This window comes from Symphodus melops (assembly GCF_947650265.1).
Source record: "Symphodus melops genome assembly, chromosome: 19".
In the NCBI taxonomy this organism is placed as follows: Eukaryota; Metazoa; Chordata; class Actinopteri; order Labriformes; family Labridae; genus Symphodus; species Symphodus melops.
In genome coordinates, this window is record NC_136709.1 from 4,724,181 (window position 1) to 4,743,049 (window position 18,869).

General features: G+C 41.3%; 1 protein-coding gene and 1 long non-coding RNA gene across 2 annotated transcripts in view; one reads left to right on the plus strand and one right to left on the minus strand.

Moving 5' to 3' along the window:
* LOC306840405 (ALK tyrosine kinase receptor-like) overlaps positions 1 to 18,869 on the plus strand; it is a 345,354-nt gene that overhangs the window by 181,735 nt on the left and 144,750 nt on the right.
* Positions 13,920 to 15,235, minus strand: LOC306840406. Its single transcript, XR_013781324.1, has 2 exons — positions 14,671 to 15,235; positions 13,920 to 14,197 (listed from the first exon to the last, which is right to left on the minus strand). It is a non-coding gene; the product is annotated as an uncharacterized lncRNA (long non-coding RNA).

Sequence of the window (18,869 nt, forward strand, 5' to 3'; positions counted from 1 at the left end):
GGCTTCTTAAAATCACAGACCCAGCTGTAACCCTGTTCTCATTTTGCCTCCCACACAGTCATTTCACCGCTTAGCTACTGCTGCAGTTTTTTGTCTTCTGATTTGCTTTTACCATTTCCCCCCCTTCCTCTGTCTCTCACTCATCCTTGCAGGATCATTTACTTCAATTTGATTTCTCTGCAATGATAACAGAACTTACAAGCTTACAGACACACACTACTGTACGACAGCTACATGTTTAAAAAATAAAGGTGTGCACCAACCCAGTCTCGTGAAGAAGTCATTAAAACCAGAAACATCAAGAAACAAAGTATGTATTAACACTGCATTAACATTTTCTTTTATGACAGTCAGTCCTACCCCATTCTGTGGGGTGCATCAACTTGCTTGTTGTTCTTCATGGCTTTTAGCGGTGTCTCCTCTATCCTGGAGACTGACGCTGTTGGTTCCCGGAAGTTAATGTTGATGTTTTTTTTCAACACATATAGTAATTTTATTTCGAACCCTAACACAGCACTTTTGGTAAAGAAAACCTTTCATCGAACAGTAATCTGTTGGCTATTTAAAATCCAAATGACCTGGTGAGGCGGTGTCGGTTTAGCTCAGCAGGTACACATGTGTAATATGCGGATGCTTAATCATCAACGGAGCTGCCTCAGGTGCAAGGCCACTCTCAGCGCTTTGCTGCATGCTATCCAAATCCTCTCCCCGTATTTCTGACTCTACCCACTCTTTTATATTCAATAACTAATCAAATAAAAACATCTGTTAAGATTAAGAACAAAGATTTTGGTTGTGATTAAGGATGTGTGATAAGTCGACTTACCGATAACCATTCTCACAATAACTTTAACGAACAACCAGAATGTCTAGTTGGTTCAATAAATCATACTTTTTAAATATGTAGCAGCATCCCACAATGGCACATCACACGTTCTGATTAAAATTCAGTCGTCAAGGTTATCATATAAGAACTAAGTAAAGTCACATTAAGTATTCAACATTTACATTTGAATAATTAAACATGGATTTTGCTCTGGCAGAAGACTCACAAGTCCTTTGTTTGCTTGACCCTCATCATCCTCAGCCCAGTGGAGCCTTTGTGTCTCTCTACTGTCTCTCTACAACTGCAGTATGTTATTTAGGAATTCCTGTTGACATAAAAGAGACCAAAATGTCAGTCTACAAGATTCTATTTAACATTTTCATGACTATTGCACAAACTGACTGGAGACCCGTTTTTTTTAAATTCATATGTTCATGGAAAAATTAATTTGAACCTTAAAACAATATAAAGATTAAACATGAACAGGGGTTGTCACTGTTCTAGTGTCTATACTGATACTCCACACGTCTGGATATTGTGGCGTCAGTTTGGCCTCTCACTGTCTTTTCTCTGTATCACACTGAAGTATTACCCATCCATCGTTATGAGATACAGAAGAATTGTAACAAAACTTCTGTTTTTAAATCTCTGAACAGTCCACGAGGTCTTGGCTGTATGGATACTGCAACACACTGGATAAGCAAGGAATTGGCTCCAGAAAAACAACAGCTTTGTCCTCTGTGTTATCTCTTCTTTTATTGCACGCACAAACAATCTGCTAGTCCACTTTATTATCCACCCTTGCTGGGATTCAGTCGTGATTCTGTAAAGATTATGCCATAGGTTGAGTGCGCTAACTAAAATGTGTTTTTTGAAAATTTCCAAAATTGCTAGGTATCGTTGACCTCCTTTCCCCTGTAATGTTGTGTTGTCATTTTTCCTTCTTTTTTGAAGGCTCTTCTTGGTTTGCTCTACAATTGTTTTCATCTCAGCATTCCCATCATGTTTGATATTACTTGGGTTTAAAATTGTAAATGCATGAATTAATACACAGTGTTGGGTGCTCCCAAGTGGATCAAGTCCCCCCTAGTGGATCGTGACATACATAGAAGAGATACACGAAAACGCCTATTAAAATGTTAATGAATGGCTAAACAGTCCAACCACATCAAATAAAGAGTGTCAGAAAAGTGTCCCTTCTCAACTGATTACAGTGCAGAACTGTAGCAGAAGAAGATGACAGTGAAAACCCCTGAGCAGAATATACATGTTGTGATAGAGGTAATAGTGCTAGCACTCTTAACCTTTCTATTTTTGTTGTGCTTTAATGTGTTTATATGCACTGTAAAACAGGTGATGTTGAGATACAGCTCTTTCATTTAAATCTGCTGGCTTTGAGTGTTCCTGTAATGTAAAATCATTTTGAGGTTGCAGGTCTGTAACCTGAAACCACCTGAAACGGTTCATTTCAGCCACTGTCTTCTTAAGACCCCCCTCCACAATGTCCACTGAGCTTTAGTGTGAAAAAACTGCCAGGGTGAGTAAGACAACTTTGCTCTAATATAGTCTCCAGACTCTGTCACGTCTGTCACATGGCTCACTGTGAACCTGCTTTCATCTGTGAAGAGCACAGGGTGCCAGTGGCAAATTTGCCAATCTTGATGTTCTCTGGTAAATGCCAAACGTCTTGCACGGTGTCGGGCTGTAAGCACAACCCCCACCTGTGGATGTCAGGCCCTCATACCACCTTCATGGAGTCTGTTTCTGACCGTTTGAGCAGACACGTGCACATTTGTGGCCTGCTGGAGGTCATTTTGCAGGGCTCTGGCAATGCTCCTCCTGTTCCTACTTGCACAAAGGTGGCGGTAGCGGTCCTGCTGCTGGGTTGTTGCCTTCCTACGGCCTCCTCCACATCTCCTGATGTGCTGGCCTGCCTCCTGGTAGCGCCTCCATGCTCTAGACCAGGGTTTCTTAACCATGGGGCCACGGCCCTTCGAAGGGCCGCGAGGGGATAATATGTTTGCATCTGTGGGCCGTAAGGGCTGTGATCGTTGGCCTGCAATATACTCTCCGACCACCAGAGGCAGTATCATCAGTTAGAAGTAGGCCTACATCACGAGAAGGAGAAGAATATTTAGCTTAACGTCTATGGAGAAGTCTCAACTCTGCTAGGTGACTACCCTGAGGCCCCGTTTACACGGAGACGCTATGACAGAAATGCATCGAAACGACCGCACTCCGGATTCGAAGTACAGACCGTCTACACGGCAGGTCTTGCCTGAGTGAAAATGATGTAGTTCTCACGCCCGGCCAGTAGTGGGCAGTGGAACTTTACAACGCGACACACGCGACACTCAGCAGTATAACCACTTCCTCCACAACATCCTCCTCAGCGGCTAGTTCTCCCAAGTCTTACCTTAATGCTGCGTATGGTTGCCCTGTGCTTGGGTAAAGGTTGAACTATTTGCCGCAAGTGTTCGTTGCTCTTTCGGCGGCAACATACACAATGTATCATATCAAGGTTCTGTTTTAAAAGACGATACAATGCCAATAGCTGCTGAAGCGCATAGCCGCCGCCATTGTTGTTTGTTCTCGACTACTGCGCATGTCCAAATGTTTCGTCTTACTGTCACAGCGTCTCCGTGTAAACGGGGCCTGAATCTGAATGGAAACGTAATGGAGAGGTTCTTAAAACGAAAAAATAATGACGGCAACGGGCGGAAACGCTACACAAAACAGAATGCTCTTTTTAATTTCACCAAATATACCTAACTTCATTGAGCACCTAATTTTATTGCTTTTGTTGCTAAGTTTATATTGTGTTACTTATTTGACAAACATGCATTAAAACATGGTTTTATATGAGCAAAATTAATTAAACTTAACTTGTGCAAGGTTTTATGCATAATTAGCCTATGTATAGGTTGATATATTTATTAAAAAACAAATGAAGAACAGTATTCATTATTACAACATAGTGACACAAATAGCTATTAAATAAAAATGGCCGCAAAAGTTAAATCAGAACCATTCACTCGATTGGGCCCCAGACTACCTTGCCCTGAAAATGTTGGGGCCCCAAGGTCAAAAAGGTTAAGAAACCCTGCTCTAGACACTACGCTGACAGACACAGCAAACCTTCCTGCCACAGCTCACATTGATGTGCCATCCTGGATGAGTTGCATTACCTAAACCACTTGTGTGGGTTGTAGACTCTGTCGAGTGAAAGCACCGCTAGCATTCAAAAGTGACCAAAACATCAGCCAGAAAGCATCGGAACTGAGAAGTGGTCTGGGGTCACCACCTGCAGAACCACTCTTTTATCTGGGGTGTCTTGCTAATTGCCTTTAATTTCCACCTGTTATCTATTCCATTTGTTTAACAGCTTGTGAAATTCATTATAATTTAGTGTTGCTTCCTTGGTGGAAAGTTTGATTTCACAGAAGTGTGATTGACTTGGAATTGCATTGTGTTGTTTAAGTGTTCCTTTTTTTAGCGCAGCAGTGTATGTACAGTATAGAATGAATCAGAATGCTGATCTCCTTTTAATATCAATTGCATTGAAAACTTGACACATTGCAGATTAAAATTCTGCACTTTAGACTGATTATTTTGCATGCCTCAGTTGAAATATGAAAAATTAGGAAATAGGTGATTGTAGAGTGAATTTTCTTTACTAGCCAGCAGGGCTGCAATCCTGACGAATCTCCTACATACGGGTTACCTGCCCCATCGTACTTTGCACTTCAAAGATGAAACGTCTGCCTTTTATTTTTCTCTTTCCTCCTTCCTCTTGGCCTCGCTTTACACGCCTAATTGTACTGCAAGCTTTGATGGTGGGTGGGAAGAGAGCGAGTGCCGTGCTGAGGAGGAGAGGAATTGAGCATTGACACTAATTAGATGGAGAGCAAGTGAAAAAAAAATCTGCTTCTCAACACTACAGGCAGAATTGTGGGTAGTGAGGATGGGTCGGAACGTTGACAGCACAAGCTGCAGGCAGGTTCAAAGTTGTAGACTCCTGGATCAATTCACCTGGTGGGGAGAACGCCTCAGGGGTGAGTTGATACACACAGTGCAAAGAGAGGGGGAAAGGTCCGTGTCTGCTACCCCTGGGCACAAGGATGTTGATTAAGTATGAACAATTGTTGCCTATCCTCAGGGTACATGCCTTAAGGCAATGGAGCATGATGCAGAATTTGTTAAAATAGGTCTGTGCATGACATTATACAGAACTTAGCTTGAAATAGCAGCAGAGCAATTGAAGTTGGCTACAAAGAATTCTGTAGATGTGCTTTTTTTTTTTTCTCAGAGAGGAAGTTTGACCTGTGCCGCAGTTCTTATTTTATTATTTTAATTGTTAGGACTATTGCATAAATGCTTGTTTGTCCACTTAAAAACTGTTGTCCCAGCCCTTTGAGGCACAATACAGTCCGTGTACTCTGTATACAAAACAGCGGTCAAAAATGATAATAGACATTTTTGCCTCCTTTCAAAATATACAGTGACAGATTTGGAAAACTTGGCATTCCCTCTAGGAATGAAAACAAAATAGCATCAATGAATAACTGCTCAGACAAATACATAGATTGATGTTTGCTTAATGAGAAATGGTACAATGTAAGGAAAAAAGTACTTTGAAGTGGTTGATTACGTTTGCTGGCTCTGTTAGTCTTACCTGCAGGTAGTTCATGTAAGTCAAAAACAGTACAGAAAGATTTACAAAAGGGCAGTCTTTAAGACAACAACCTAAAGTCCAATAAAGTGTATGTCAAACTGTTTTGTTGTATGCCCCCCCCCCCCGTCTGTCTGCATGTGTCTGGCTGTGCTGCTTTCCAATGCCGCTTATGATTGTGTTCAGACTTTGAAATGATATGAAAAGCCTCCGGCGTGTGGGGCCAGTCTTGACAGAAAACAAAAATCTCTTCGATACCAGTCAGGGCCCTTTTTTTCAAACTCTTCAAAAGCAGAGACACAGCGAGAGCTGTCCAGCATTGGTTAACGGGGGGAAGGGAAAAGAAATGGAAGTGAGAGGGTGGCAAGAACAGAAGAGATTGACAAGACAGCCACTTTTGACACAAACATAAGTTGTGTGGGACCGAGAGAAAAAGAGAGAGAATAGTAGAGCTAGTAATGACACCAAAAGAGACTGGACACGTACAAAGATTGGAGGCTCTGGAGGACGAGGTAAAATAGCAAGTGCTATCAGATGGAGTAAAAAGCAAAGACACAATAAGAAAAAACTGAGTATGAAAAATGATCTCTGGCTCTGATGGAGAGAGAAGAAATTAAGGGAAGGAGATGTGCAGAAAATCTGTGGCAGGGAGAAAGATGGATGTTAGATATGAGAAAGAGGTTAGCCTTTATAAGACAGTGATGGAGTAAAAACATCTTTGGCAGACAACAGCTGGTGCCCTACTTACACCTGAAATCTTAGAGATTTAAAGAGGCTTCCAATAACACCTGAGAATATAAGGGAAAGGAAATTGAACCTAGAAAGTACGTTCTTAATTGAAAAGCCATATTTGTCATGTATGGAATTGGTGTATTAGGCAGTCAGCCCTAACTCCACACAAACGTCCAAAATAAAGCCTTTTTTACCTAAATATTATCCAAGGGTGCCACAAATTTGTCATAATCTGGTTTGCGTTTACCGCCGTATTTCAGTAATGAATCAAGTGTTATTGCTTTTTAGTGACCCAGATGATGGGTGCTGTAGGTTGATTTATTTCAACAAGCTACTTCAAGCTAATTGTCAGTTAATTATTAATTGAATGAGCCATAACTGAAGAAAGCGAAATCATTTTGAAGCGTTACATTGCAGGGTTGTTCCTGTCTGTAAAGAGTGCTGTGCTGGTACCTTTCTTACCGTATGCAAACACATGCACAAGTACCGTGCACAGCATAACATTTACAAGCAAAGTCTTTAAGGAATTCTGATAACTGAAGAAAGAGGCCTCAGCCTTGCAGTTATATTCAGGAACATCTCTGCATATGTTTATCATCCTTTTCCAAAGAGTGCTTGACATCACTGAGATAAGTTAATGCGCACACGTGTCAATAGGACGTTATATGATGCAACAATGAATTTGACTGAACTCACGTACTATATTTTATAATTTGAATATCTCCAGATATTTACACCAACAGATGAAAGTGAAATTGCAGTCACTGAAATGCTTATTAAAGTTTCTTATAGATCATGTTTTTAAATTTTAGGAGCCAAAACCTCAAAGGAAGAATTTCAAACCTCATATGGGTTTCAAGAATTTCCCGATCAGAAGACATCAGTGATCACACAGATTCTAAATTGGATTCTGAGTTTGAGGGGACCCGCAAGATTGGTGCTATGTATTTTTTTGAGAATCTTTCTAAAGGTTTGCACTTCAAACCATGCAAATGTAATCCAACCAGATGTCTTATTTTATTATGAGAATATACTCTTTCAAATGTCTAAGGATAAAAGCTGCTTACGTCTGCTTAAAAGTCAATGTGTGGTCAAAAGTGGTGCATACACCGTTATGGTTAGATCAAACAGATGACAAACCCTGCAGGTGTTTGAGAGCAAGTTTTTGTTTGAGGCCAGTAGTTTAAATAAAGGAAACCACAAGGAATATTTTGGAACACATACCTTATCTCTCTCTCAATATTCTTTAAACACGATCATACTGTGTTTCACTATTCAATTGAATAACAGCACACAGAATAAGCAGCACTAACTCTCAGTCATCTTCAGGTTTTCATCCCAGCCAAACAGCAGCTTGTTTCAATGATTAAATTCTCCTTTCCCTTTGAATTGGTTATCATCAGTCATTAAGGCTGCTGCAGTGATTGATTATAAAACTGCATACTCTTAATCTTTGGTGTCATAAGTTGATAACAAAGCAATCTTTCATCGAAGAGTTTCCTTTGGTGGCAAAGTTTTGTGGACTGGGAATTCGAGCTACATATCTCAGCAAATGGCCGAGCAATCAGTGATTCATTGGTATTGATCAACTACCTCATCAGCCCCAAAGTAAAGTTATGGCCATTTTACACAACGAGGCAGTTTACAAGACAGAGCAATGAGCAGAAATTGAAGCGGCTGAATATTCTGGAGCAGTGACTTCTCTGTGTGGCTGACCATTTGTAGCTGCACCAAAACCTACAAACTCGATCTGTCAGTAAAGGTAGATGTCCTTTTTATCTACCAATCTGACTCAATTTACTGGCTGTACATGTGCAAATAGGAACATTTTCATCTGACCTTGGGACCTCAAGAGATAGACCATATTGTTGAAAATCCATGTATACATGAGAAGGGGTTAAAATGACTGGTGCACTGTGTATCTTGCCTTATTTTAAACCTTACAAACAGTTTTTACTAAATTATGTTATAAACTAACATTGGTGTTACAGATCTGCCTTGAGACCTGTTGGATTAATCAGGCATGTAGTTGGACACCTCTGATCAGGCAGCTGATCAAATAATATGCTGACTCGAGTTGTCTTTAGGGTAATGGGTGGGCAGCCAAACCTCTATTAGTGTCTATCAAATGCTGTGCTAAATGCCAAACTGACAGTCCAACTGTTTGGAAATACCACAGGCTTGTATACCAAAGGGAGAAAAGATATCTATGCCCTGCGTGTTGCAATTCCTCTGCCAGTTTGTGTCTGAAGCCAATCTGAATGGTTGCCTCAAGCCAAAGGTGTAATAGTGCCTGCAATCAAGATGAGCAAGGAGAAGACCCAGAGAACATATGATAGGGGGAAGTCATCGTCTCCTCAACCTGAAGGTCAAGGGTTAGATCCCCAGCTTGATGTGCACTTAACCCTGCATTGCTCCCGCTGCTGTGTGTGAAAGGGTGTGAATGGATAAGGTATGACGTGAAGTGTAAAAGCACTTTGAGTAGTAGAAAAATATTATTATTATATAAGCTCAAGTCCAACTGGGTTGCCTTTTCGGTTAAATTAATTGAAATTGTGAAATGAAATCATGCAGTGCCTCCAAACTTAATTGATTCAATTTGCGATTACTGTAGCTGTGCTTTCAGCGACCACCTACTATAAACCACAGATAATTCAGTTGAGCCTTTATTAAAGGACTTTAAATTGATCTAAAATCAGTCCTTTGGAAGTCTTTGCTCCACATTCTTACGAACAGAGTGGGTCCATTAAGACTTCTGGCCAACAGCCACTGCAATGGAGAAGATAGAAAATGTAACTTTGAAATATCATTGCATAAAATTAAATAGAAGGGGGCACTAATGAGCTTTAAATGCCAGTTGTCACCCGAAATTGAATAGAAGAAGAAAAACACAATGGAAAGCCAATCATGTTACAAGGATGTGGGCTTCTCAACACGAGAGCGTAATGTAAATGCGGCTGAAAGGAGTGGTAGCGACACGAAAGACGCTTACCCGCTTTAAAGCTGGGAGAAAACAATGTGGACTAGAAAGGCATCTATACCTTAGTAGTTCTGAGGTGTTTGGCTTTTTTGTGGTCCAACAAAAACACTGAGCAGCCTGCTCTGTTAAATGTGCCCAAGACATTTTCCAACAAAAATGAGGAATACCACAAACCTTATCTACCAATTGAAATAATATCACCTGTTAGGACACACTGAAATCAAGAAAGAACAGTCCCAGACTAGTGTTATTGGCCCCTCAGAAATCACTTGACCAGTTAGTATTACTCTCCAAAGTGTTATCCAGCATCATGCACTGGGCTCATGATTGTAAGATGTTCTTCTGTTCAAGTATAGTTTGTCATTTTCTGACACTAAAACAGGGTTAAACCACAATTAAGCGTCTATTTTCTTTACATTTGAAACAATAAAGTCTGTGATTTATCGTGATAATTATCGATATGAACTGATATAAAATGTGCTTGTTTTTCACTCATATTGCCCAGCCCTGGTAGTGAGCATTAGTGACTCCTGAAAAGACCTCCCATGACAGGGATCTGTATTTATTTCCAATCCAGTGGAAACCTCTCCTGCTTTGACTTTTCTTTTGCTCAGGTAAATCAAATAATTGAATATCTTCTGTATTTGCCAGAAGTGAGTCAGCAGAGGAATTGGTCTTTTAAGCTGGCCAACACCGCAAAATACAAAAGTGGTCCACCACTCAGATGCAGCACATAAACCTCTGGGGAAAATAATACTTTGCTTTTCCTGATATTTAGAAGGATCTATATTATGTTGAATATTACCTGGCATGATTAATTCAGCCCCTGCCGTTTCTCATCATAATATGAAGGTTAGAGAATGTTGATAGTTAGAAAATCAGTGAGAATACCACCAGAGCCAAGATTCAGTAGACTGACAGTGAAGGGGTGGTCCACTGTCTACTTGATATTTGACCTTTGCCCCTCAGTACACTTTGGACTTTGTGGATCTGGTAAATTGCTACTGTCTGCAACCCAACAGTGTCACTGTCAGTGGAATAGGCAGGCTTGGTTACCATGGCAATCACATTCTCTCTTTCCCACAACCAGAAATGGACCGAGAGCAGCAGAGATGTGGAGAGGGATGAGTCGCTCTCAGAGGAGCGCATTAAAACAGAGAGCAACACAGATGGATTTAGGCCTCCAGGGTTGGGCTTGGCTCACTGCTAGTGTATAAAGAAATATATAGCCTCAGACTGAATATATTATAAAACGGGGCCAATACGTTGTTTATGAGCCATGTTGATGAACTCTTTGTAGCTCTGGGCAATGCATCTCCCCTTCTGTCTTGTATTGTAGAAACATATGCATTATGGTTGCATTACATTATGAGCACATACATTTTAAGTACTGTAATAAGACTTGAAAGAGTATTCATCTGTTACATTTTTTTCTCCTAATTTCAGGTTGTGCATTTATTTATTATGGTTTACAAATATGATGCGTAATAAATGAAACCAGGGTTGTGGAAAGAAGTTAAGGCTATGAGGGCAAGATGATGAGAAGCAATGGAGGTCGATAACTATTATGCAGATTGCAATTTGGATTTTTGTTGTCTGACATCGTTAGAAATTTTTAAAGCCAGACATGTTCATATTAAAACTTGAGGGTTGATACAAAATGCTATGCATCATTCTTGGTTTACAGGTCACCATGGCAGCCTTATGTCAATCACTGGTTAGACCCTAAGCAATGATGCTCTCCCTCTATTTTAATTTAATTAGGACCATAAATTACTTCAATCATGTTGTCTTGAGGAAGATTCAAAACAAAACAGTAAGACTTTAAACCTGTCAGAACACTTATTTAATAGGATAAACAAACAACTTAGTTTAATTTTCTCGAGAACCCATCACTACAGCCATGGATTTAAGGAAGATAACATAGCATGTGTTGTTCTATTCTACATCTTGTGCACACTTTTTCAATCCTATATGGCAGCCTTCTTATCAAGTATGAAATTAAATGAATTATGTAGCATGCAGGAAGTATAGGGTTCACTTCGGTCAAAGCCTCTTAACACTGTCATCTGTGCAAAGTTTCTTTCCAGTGTGTGTGGTTCCGATCAGCAGCCACTCTGTCACACTAAGTGTAGCAGTGGCTGGCCCTGACAAGGAAAAGAGGGAATCAATATACTCCTCCAGTGTTACCGTCATTGCTCTAGTCGAACTGTAATCACTGTTCATCCTGCCATATCATGTGGAACCTGTTTGTGAATGTAATTGGCCGGCTTGTGTTACAATGCTTGATGACAAATTGATAGTTTTTTTTTTATTATTATTTCTGCTCCCCAGCTGTTTATTTCTCTACTCATTTCTGATATCTATTAACGTAAGAGCTAGTTCACTTAAGAGCCTCTCCAGCAAGTGTCCTAGCTTCACCCAGTGGTGATTGGGAGGTTTATTTGTGTGCTCTTTTTTTCTTACGTCAAAAAAAATCATAAACTAAATTGTTTGGAGGGATATAAGTAGCTTTGGACTGATCTTATTCTTCAACAGTGTTACTTCATAATCATCACATGAGCCACAGGCATTAGTTAAGAAATTCCATGGTGTGTTTTTTAATTCTGCAAGCTGCCAGAGACTTTACTAGGTGCAGCCACAAGTAATTACAAGACGCGCCTGTTTGGCAGGATAGCTAATTAAATTACTTTTTGCTGTGTGTGTGAGTATTCGTGTGTGTTTAAGTCAGGCTGCTTTGAGATTAATGCCAGCACAAATGGACGGGTGAGTATTTTGAACTGAACTTGTTTGTGTATGTTAGTATTTGAAGAAATTGGACTTCAAAGTCAGCTCTCTGCATCTGCATCTGCATATGAATTTGAGTTTGTGTTTTTGCCTGTACATTACACCACAGAGTCTTCAAAGGTAAATTCCAGTTTATTTAGATCAGTGAAATTTAAAATGTTGGTATCGTGGCAACCGAGCGTCCATGCCCCGGAGGACACAGCTCATCATCATACACCCAAATTTTCTCAGTAGATCACCTGTAAAACACCAACTAAACCAAACGTGCAGTCTTTTGGAGTGAACACACAATTTAGTAGGCTACACTTTAATTGGGAATCAGCCAATCAATCAATCAGTCAATCAGCAAAACGTCAATATGCGAACTGCTCCAACAATGAAAGTTAAAACTGTGCTTGCAGCAGTCAGTGACACAGTTACAGGCTATCTGCGTATAGTTGTTGTCATGGAGATCAGTTCCATTATACACGTGCCACATCACCCAACCAAAACACAGTTTGGGGGCCACAAACCGTATCCTATTGAGGACCCCTGCTTTAAACCATTTGGCCACTCTCTGAAGAGCTGACAGGAGAGCGCAAACTCAGTATTCACTGTGTGAGTGTTCATGCATGCTACAAACCCAGCGTGCCACCCCATGTGTTTGTGTGTGTTGTAGAAGATTTGTCACCCGTTATAAAGTGACAGCTGCCATCTGATAATAAACAGAGGGACTTGTTGAGCGTCACTGAGTATGCTTGCACTTCATTTTGTTCTGTGACAAAGGACAGCTCTGGATTGCCAGCAGTTTACCTGCCGCCTTTCTCAGAGCCTTCAGGAGTCTGTGTGGCATTGGCAGTCTCACACCCCCTGGAAAGGTGTTTTTTTCAAACTGTGCAGAAAAACACTTTGACAGTCTTACAAGTAGGAAGTATACGCATGTAAGAAAACCGCACATTTTACAAAAACCTGGTGTATTTTGTGGATTAACTGTTACGCAATAGTAATTGAGCCTGTCATTGCTGTCGACATGGTAACAGAATATTCAAAAGATTTTGGTTTCATTTCGTGAACAAGTCATTGATATAAAGTTACAGATATATAAAAGCTTCATTAGCATCCATATCTGATGTGTAATTTCAGGTCCTTATGTGTCAATTAAGTGTGAACAATACTATAATAAGGGCATCAAATAAATGATAAACCTTTGGTAACAATCCAGTAGGGGTTGGGGGGTGCGCCTCCCATCACTGCTGACCTCTCATCACTCTACTGAATGCCAGCTAGGAACTCCTGTGGTGTCTTCGAACTAAATGTTGTTGTGATATCACACAAAAAACAAGAACTCTTAAGATGTGTCACAGAAGGGCTGTTCATGGATTCGTCTGTGTTTTTCTTACTCACACCCACTCTGCTGGTACCAGTTTCTTATCCCGTTTAGGAGATACAAGATGTAGAGGATTCTTGTGAAGATTTCAGCAGTTAAACTGTGAAATTTCACACTTAGAAGTCCACTTTGGTAGAGTAGCCTGCTGCTCTAATAATATTTTACTTACCTAACCTTTCTCAGTCAGAGGGGGGATATTAGTGCTCATCTCTTCCCTCTCTTGTCCTCAGTCTGATGCCAGGATGTGTTCATTGTCAGTGTGTTGCCAAGCCTGTCGAGTTAACAGTGTTAACTCTCTAAAGACGAATGGCCATCACTTTAAAGCATGTTCCAACTTCAAGTTCTGAAAATGTCACTGCTGTCTGTTTTTTTTTTTTGTATGTTAGATTCAGAGGCAGATGATAACAATACAACTTCACAGATCACTGCTTTTAATTCAACATGTCATATCTTATGAATGTGTCTGCAGAGAAATAATTTAGTCACTTTCAAATTGTAAGTTACCCTGTGAATCAAATGGAGATCGCTTACAATCAGTTCAATCAGGAGAGACAAGTGATATTAAGAATGAATTTATTACAATGAAAAAGTGATTGACAGAATAAGATTGACAGAATGTTTTGGCGCTTGGACTCTATGGGGTGGAGATGCGATTTTTGTGATGAAGTCCTGCTCGTCATTAGGATAGATCCCCCCCATGGAGTCCAGACCCTGGTGGTGGAGGACTGATGATTTGATGAGACCGGATGGGGAAAGATTGATGGGAGTTGCCTCTGCTCCTGAAGATGGCGGTGATGGGGAGGTGGAGGGGCGCACGAAGCCAGCTTGAAAGAACTAGGGAAGAAAAAGGATCATATTTAAAAGGAGAGCTGAACGATGATAGGCCGAAAACGAAGGAGGAACGCTGCGCTATTGGTTAGATGAGGTCCGGTGACAGACAGCTGATTAACCTGCGGACAGCCCAAACTGACAGCTCGAGAATGACAGCGGAAATGAGATAGCGTGAAAAAGGGTGACTGAGAAACCTGATTGTGGATCACTTAAAGTCTTCCTTACTGAACTTTCGCTAAGCTTCATTTCAATCAGGAGAGACAAGTGATATTAAGAATGAATTTATTACAATGAAAAAGTGATTGACAGAATAAGATTGACAGAATGTTTTGGCGCTTGGACTCTATGGGGTGGAGATGCGATTTTTGTGATGAAGTCCTGCTCGTCATTAGGATAGATCCCCCCAAAAGAAAAGGGGGCAGACCCCTTAAAGTAGCACAGCCCATAGAGTCCCCCAAAAGAAAAGTTTTACTTACTGATCATGATGAATCGGTCAAAATGAAATAATTGACTTAATCTGCTGAATGAATGAAAACATGACAGTTAAAACAAGCTTTTACATAAATGCCCTCTGGCAACGTAACACGCTCGCTGCTTATTAAATAATTATTACACCAGTCAAACATAAACATGATCCCTTGGCTTCTGCCTGTAAAAGAACAAGACAATAATTTAAACACTTATGCAGAAGAACATTATCAGCTGAACAGTTACTCTCCGTGAATTATGAGTTACTGGACGAGAGAATGCTTGAAATAATGGTGATTATTGAAAGGCTGCTTACCATTTTACTTGCATTGGGATGCATTGCCAACGTTATGGCTGAGGCTGATGCTGATGCCAACGTTATGGCTGTGACTGATGCTGATGCCAACGTTATGGCTGTGACTGATGCTGTTGCCAACGTTATGGCTGTGACTGATGCTGATGCCAACGTTATGGCTGTGACTGATGCTGATGCCAACGTTATGGCTGTGACTGATGCTGTTGCCAACGTTATGGCTGTGACTGATGCTGTTGCCAACGTTATGGCTGTGACTGATGCTGTTGCCAACGTTATGGCTGTGACTGATGCTGATGCCAACGTTATGGCTGTAACTGATGCTGATGCCAACATTATGGCTGTGACTGATGCTGATGCCAACGTTATGGCCGTGACTGATGATGCTGATGCCAACGTTATGGCCGTGACTGATGATGCTGATGCCAACGTTATGGCTGTGACTGATGATGCTGATGCCAACGTTATGGCTGTGACTGATGATGCTGATGCCAACGTTATGGCTGTGACTGATGATGATGAGGCCAACGTTATGGCTGTGACTGATGATGATGAGGCCAACGTTATGGCTGTGATTGATGATGCTGATGCCAACGTTATGGCTGTGACTGATGATGATGCCAACGTTATGGCTGTGACTGATGCTGATGCCAACGTTATGGCTGTGACTGATGCTGTTGCCAACGTTATGGTTGTGACTGATGATGTTGCCAACGTTATGGCTGTGACTGATGTGACTGATGCTGATGCCAACGTTATGGCTGTGACTGATGCTGTTGCCAACGTTATGGCTGTGACTGATGCTGTTGCCAACGTTATGGCTGTGACTGATGCTGATGTGACTGATGCTGATGTGACTGATGCTGTTGCCAACGTTATGGCTGTGACTAATGCTGATGCCAACGTTATGGCTGTGACTGATGTGACTGATGCTAATGTTATGGCTATGACTGATGCTGTTGCCAACGTTATGGCTGTGACTGATGCTGTTGCCAACGTTATGGCTGTGACTGATGTGACTGATGCTGATGCCAACGTTATGGCTGTGACTGATGCTGATGTGACTGATGCTGATGTGACTGGTGCTGTTGCCAACGTTATGGCTGTGACTGATGCTGATGCCAACGTTATGGCTGTGACTGATGCTGATGCCAACGTTATGGCTGTGACTGATGCTGATGCCAACGTTATGGCTGTGACTGATGATGCTGATGCCAACGTTATGGCTGTGACTGATGATGCTGATGCCAACGTTATGGCTGTGACTGATGATGCTGATGCCAACGTTATGGCTGTGACTGATGATGCTGATGCCAACGTTATGGCTGTGATTGATGATGCTGATGCCAACGTTATGGCTGTGATTGATGATGCTGATGCCAACGTTATGGCTGTGACTAATGCTGATGCCAACGTTATGGCTGTGACTGATGCCAACGTTATGGCTGTGACTGATGCTGATGCCAACGTTATGGCTGTGACTGATGCTGATGCCAACGTTATGGCTGTGACTGATGATGCCAACGTTATGGCTGTGACTGATGATGCCAACGTTATGGCTGTGACTGATGATGATGATGCCAACGTTATGGCTGTGACTGATGATGCCCCAGCTTCTAGTGATTCACTGCAAAGATAAATAACAGCAAAATTAGACCTTTTATGACAGAAAAAAGAAAACGCAACGGTTGGTTAGAAATAGTTAAGCCCCTCAACATTTGATCTGATAAAGATGATTTGCCAATGAAAATATCTAGCATTGAGATTTCCAACAGAATCCACTATGCCCATTTAAAGATGCTTGACACAGAGGAATTACACCAGTGAGCCAAGCACTGAGATTATGCTTGTGAAAGATGTTACTACGGAGACCTCTATACCCATTGAATAAGCTATACCACGTAATATACTTGTGAAAGGAGATTTGCCACCGATATGGCTGATAAAGATGCAATGCCAAATATATGGCTGTGACTAATGCTTTGCCAATACTATCGCTGTGACTGATGCTTTGTTAACAATAAGGCTGTGACTGATGCATTGAATTTGCGGAGGACTTGATGCTGCTGCTTGTTTAAGGGATTGCCATGCCTTCCTTGAACGTAGATGTAACCCCAGCTTATAGTGAATCACTGCAAAGACAAATAACAGCAAAATTAGACCTTTTATGACAGAAACAGAAAACACAACAGTAAGTTAGAAATAGTTAAAACACTAAACATCCATCCATTTTTTGCCTCTTATCCGGGCCGGGTCGTGGGGCAGCAGTCTAAGCAGAGACGCCCAGACTTTCCTCACCCCAGAAACCTCCTCCAGCTCTTCCGGTGGGACCCCGAGGCATTCCCAAGCCAGCCCAGAGACATAGTCTCTCCAGCATGTCCTGGGTCTACCCCGAGGCCTCCTCCCGGAGGGACATGCCCGGAACACCTCCCTAAGGAGGCGACCAGGGGGCATTCGGACCAGATGCCCGAACCACCTCAACTGACTCCTCTCGATGTGAAGGAGTAGCGGCTCTACTCTGTTGTGGAATTTTTCCATTACCAAAGAGTGAAAATAAAGAGTGAGAAGATCTATTCAAAAAGGAACCCCAAGATCGATCTGGTCTCGGTGAACATTTATTCGAAGGCAAGATAAGCGTTCGAAGACCCCTCTCTCACACGGTGAGGAGAGAAAGAGGCCCAGAGAAAAAGGCAAACATGAAAACGTATACATTTCCATCACATTACACAGATCACTCCCCCATCACGCCACATAGAGCCCCTGCCCACCTGGCAGGGCACGATCTATCCCCTAGTGTGAAAAAAGAGACTACATGACTATTTACCATCTCCCAAGGCTGAGAAGGAGATGGAGTCCAGTGAGAAAGAGCCTGGGTGACTCTTCCCACATGTACAGAGTGTGAGAAACAGAGTAAAGGGGACAAAATGATGGGAAACAAAACACCCAATATGCTGTGCATGTAGTGTTTTAAGACATTTCAGATACATTTTATATGACAGATTCTGTGAGACCTTCGTACAACACATATTGTACACATGGAGTAAAATTTTCCATAACAACTCCAAGCTCCTCCATGGGACCAAGCTCCTCACCCTATCTCCAAGGGTGCGCCAAGCCGCCCTACGCGACTAAACCTTTGATCTGATTTTTTTTTTTTTTTTTTTTTCCGGCTGAAAGATATCTAGCATTGAGATTTCCGACAAAATCCACTATGCCCATTTAAAGATGCTTTGCCACAGAAGAATTACACCTGTGAGCCGAGCATTGAGATAATGCTTGTGAGAGATTTTACACAGAGACCACTTTACCCATTAAATAAGCGATACCACATAAATATACTTGTGAAAGGTGATTTGCCAACGATATGGCTGATATTGATGATTTGCCAATAATATGGCTGTGACTGATGCTTTGTTAACGCTATTAAATTTGTGGACTAGATGCTGCTGCTCGTTTTAAGGGCCTGCCATGCTTTCCTTTAACATAGATGAAACCCAACTTATAGTGATTCACTGCAAAGATTAATAAGCAAAATGAGACCTTTTATGACAGAAAAAAGAAAAACATGGTTAGAATAATTAAACCACTAAACATTTGATACTTAAGATCCTTCTTGTATTTAAGTGTGTAGTACAAATTATCCTAAATTCAGAATATTTGATTAAAACGAGAAATAACAAAGTTTTCAAAAGCAAACAAATGGTAGAATTTTGAAGACCACTGCCACCAGGTATTTGGGTTAGACAAGGTTTAAGAGAACTTTGCGCTCGATGATAGAAGTTGATTCTGGACGCACAGGAGAGGAAAATGCTGAATTGCTTGTTTTCTATTCTGAATGAAATTGCTTGAATAGTGCGATGGATTAGAACATCTTTTCCAACAGAGTCCTCTATG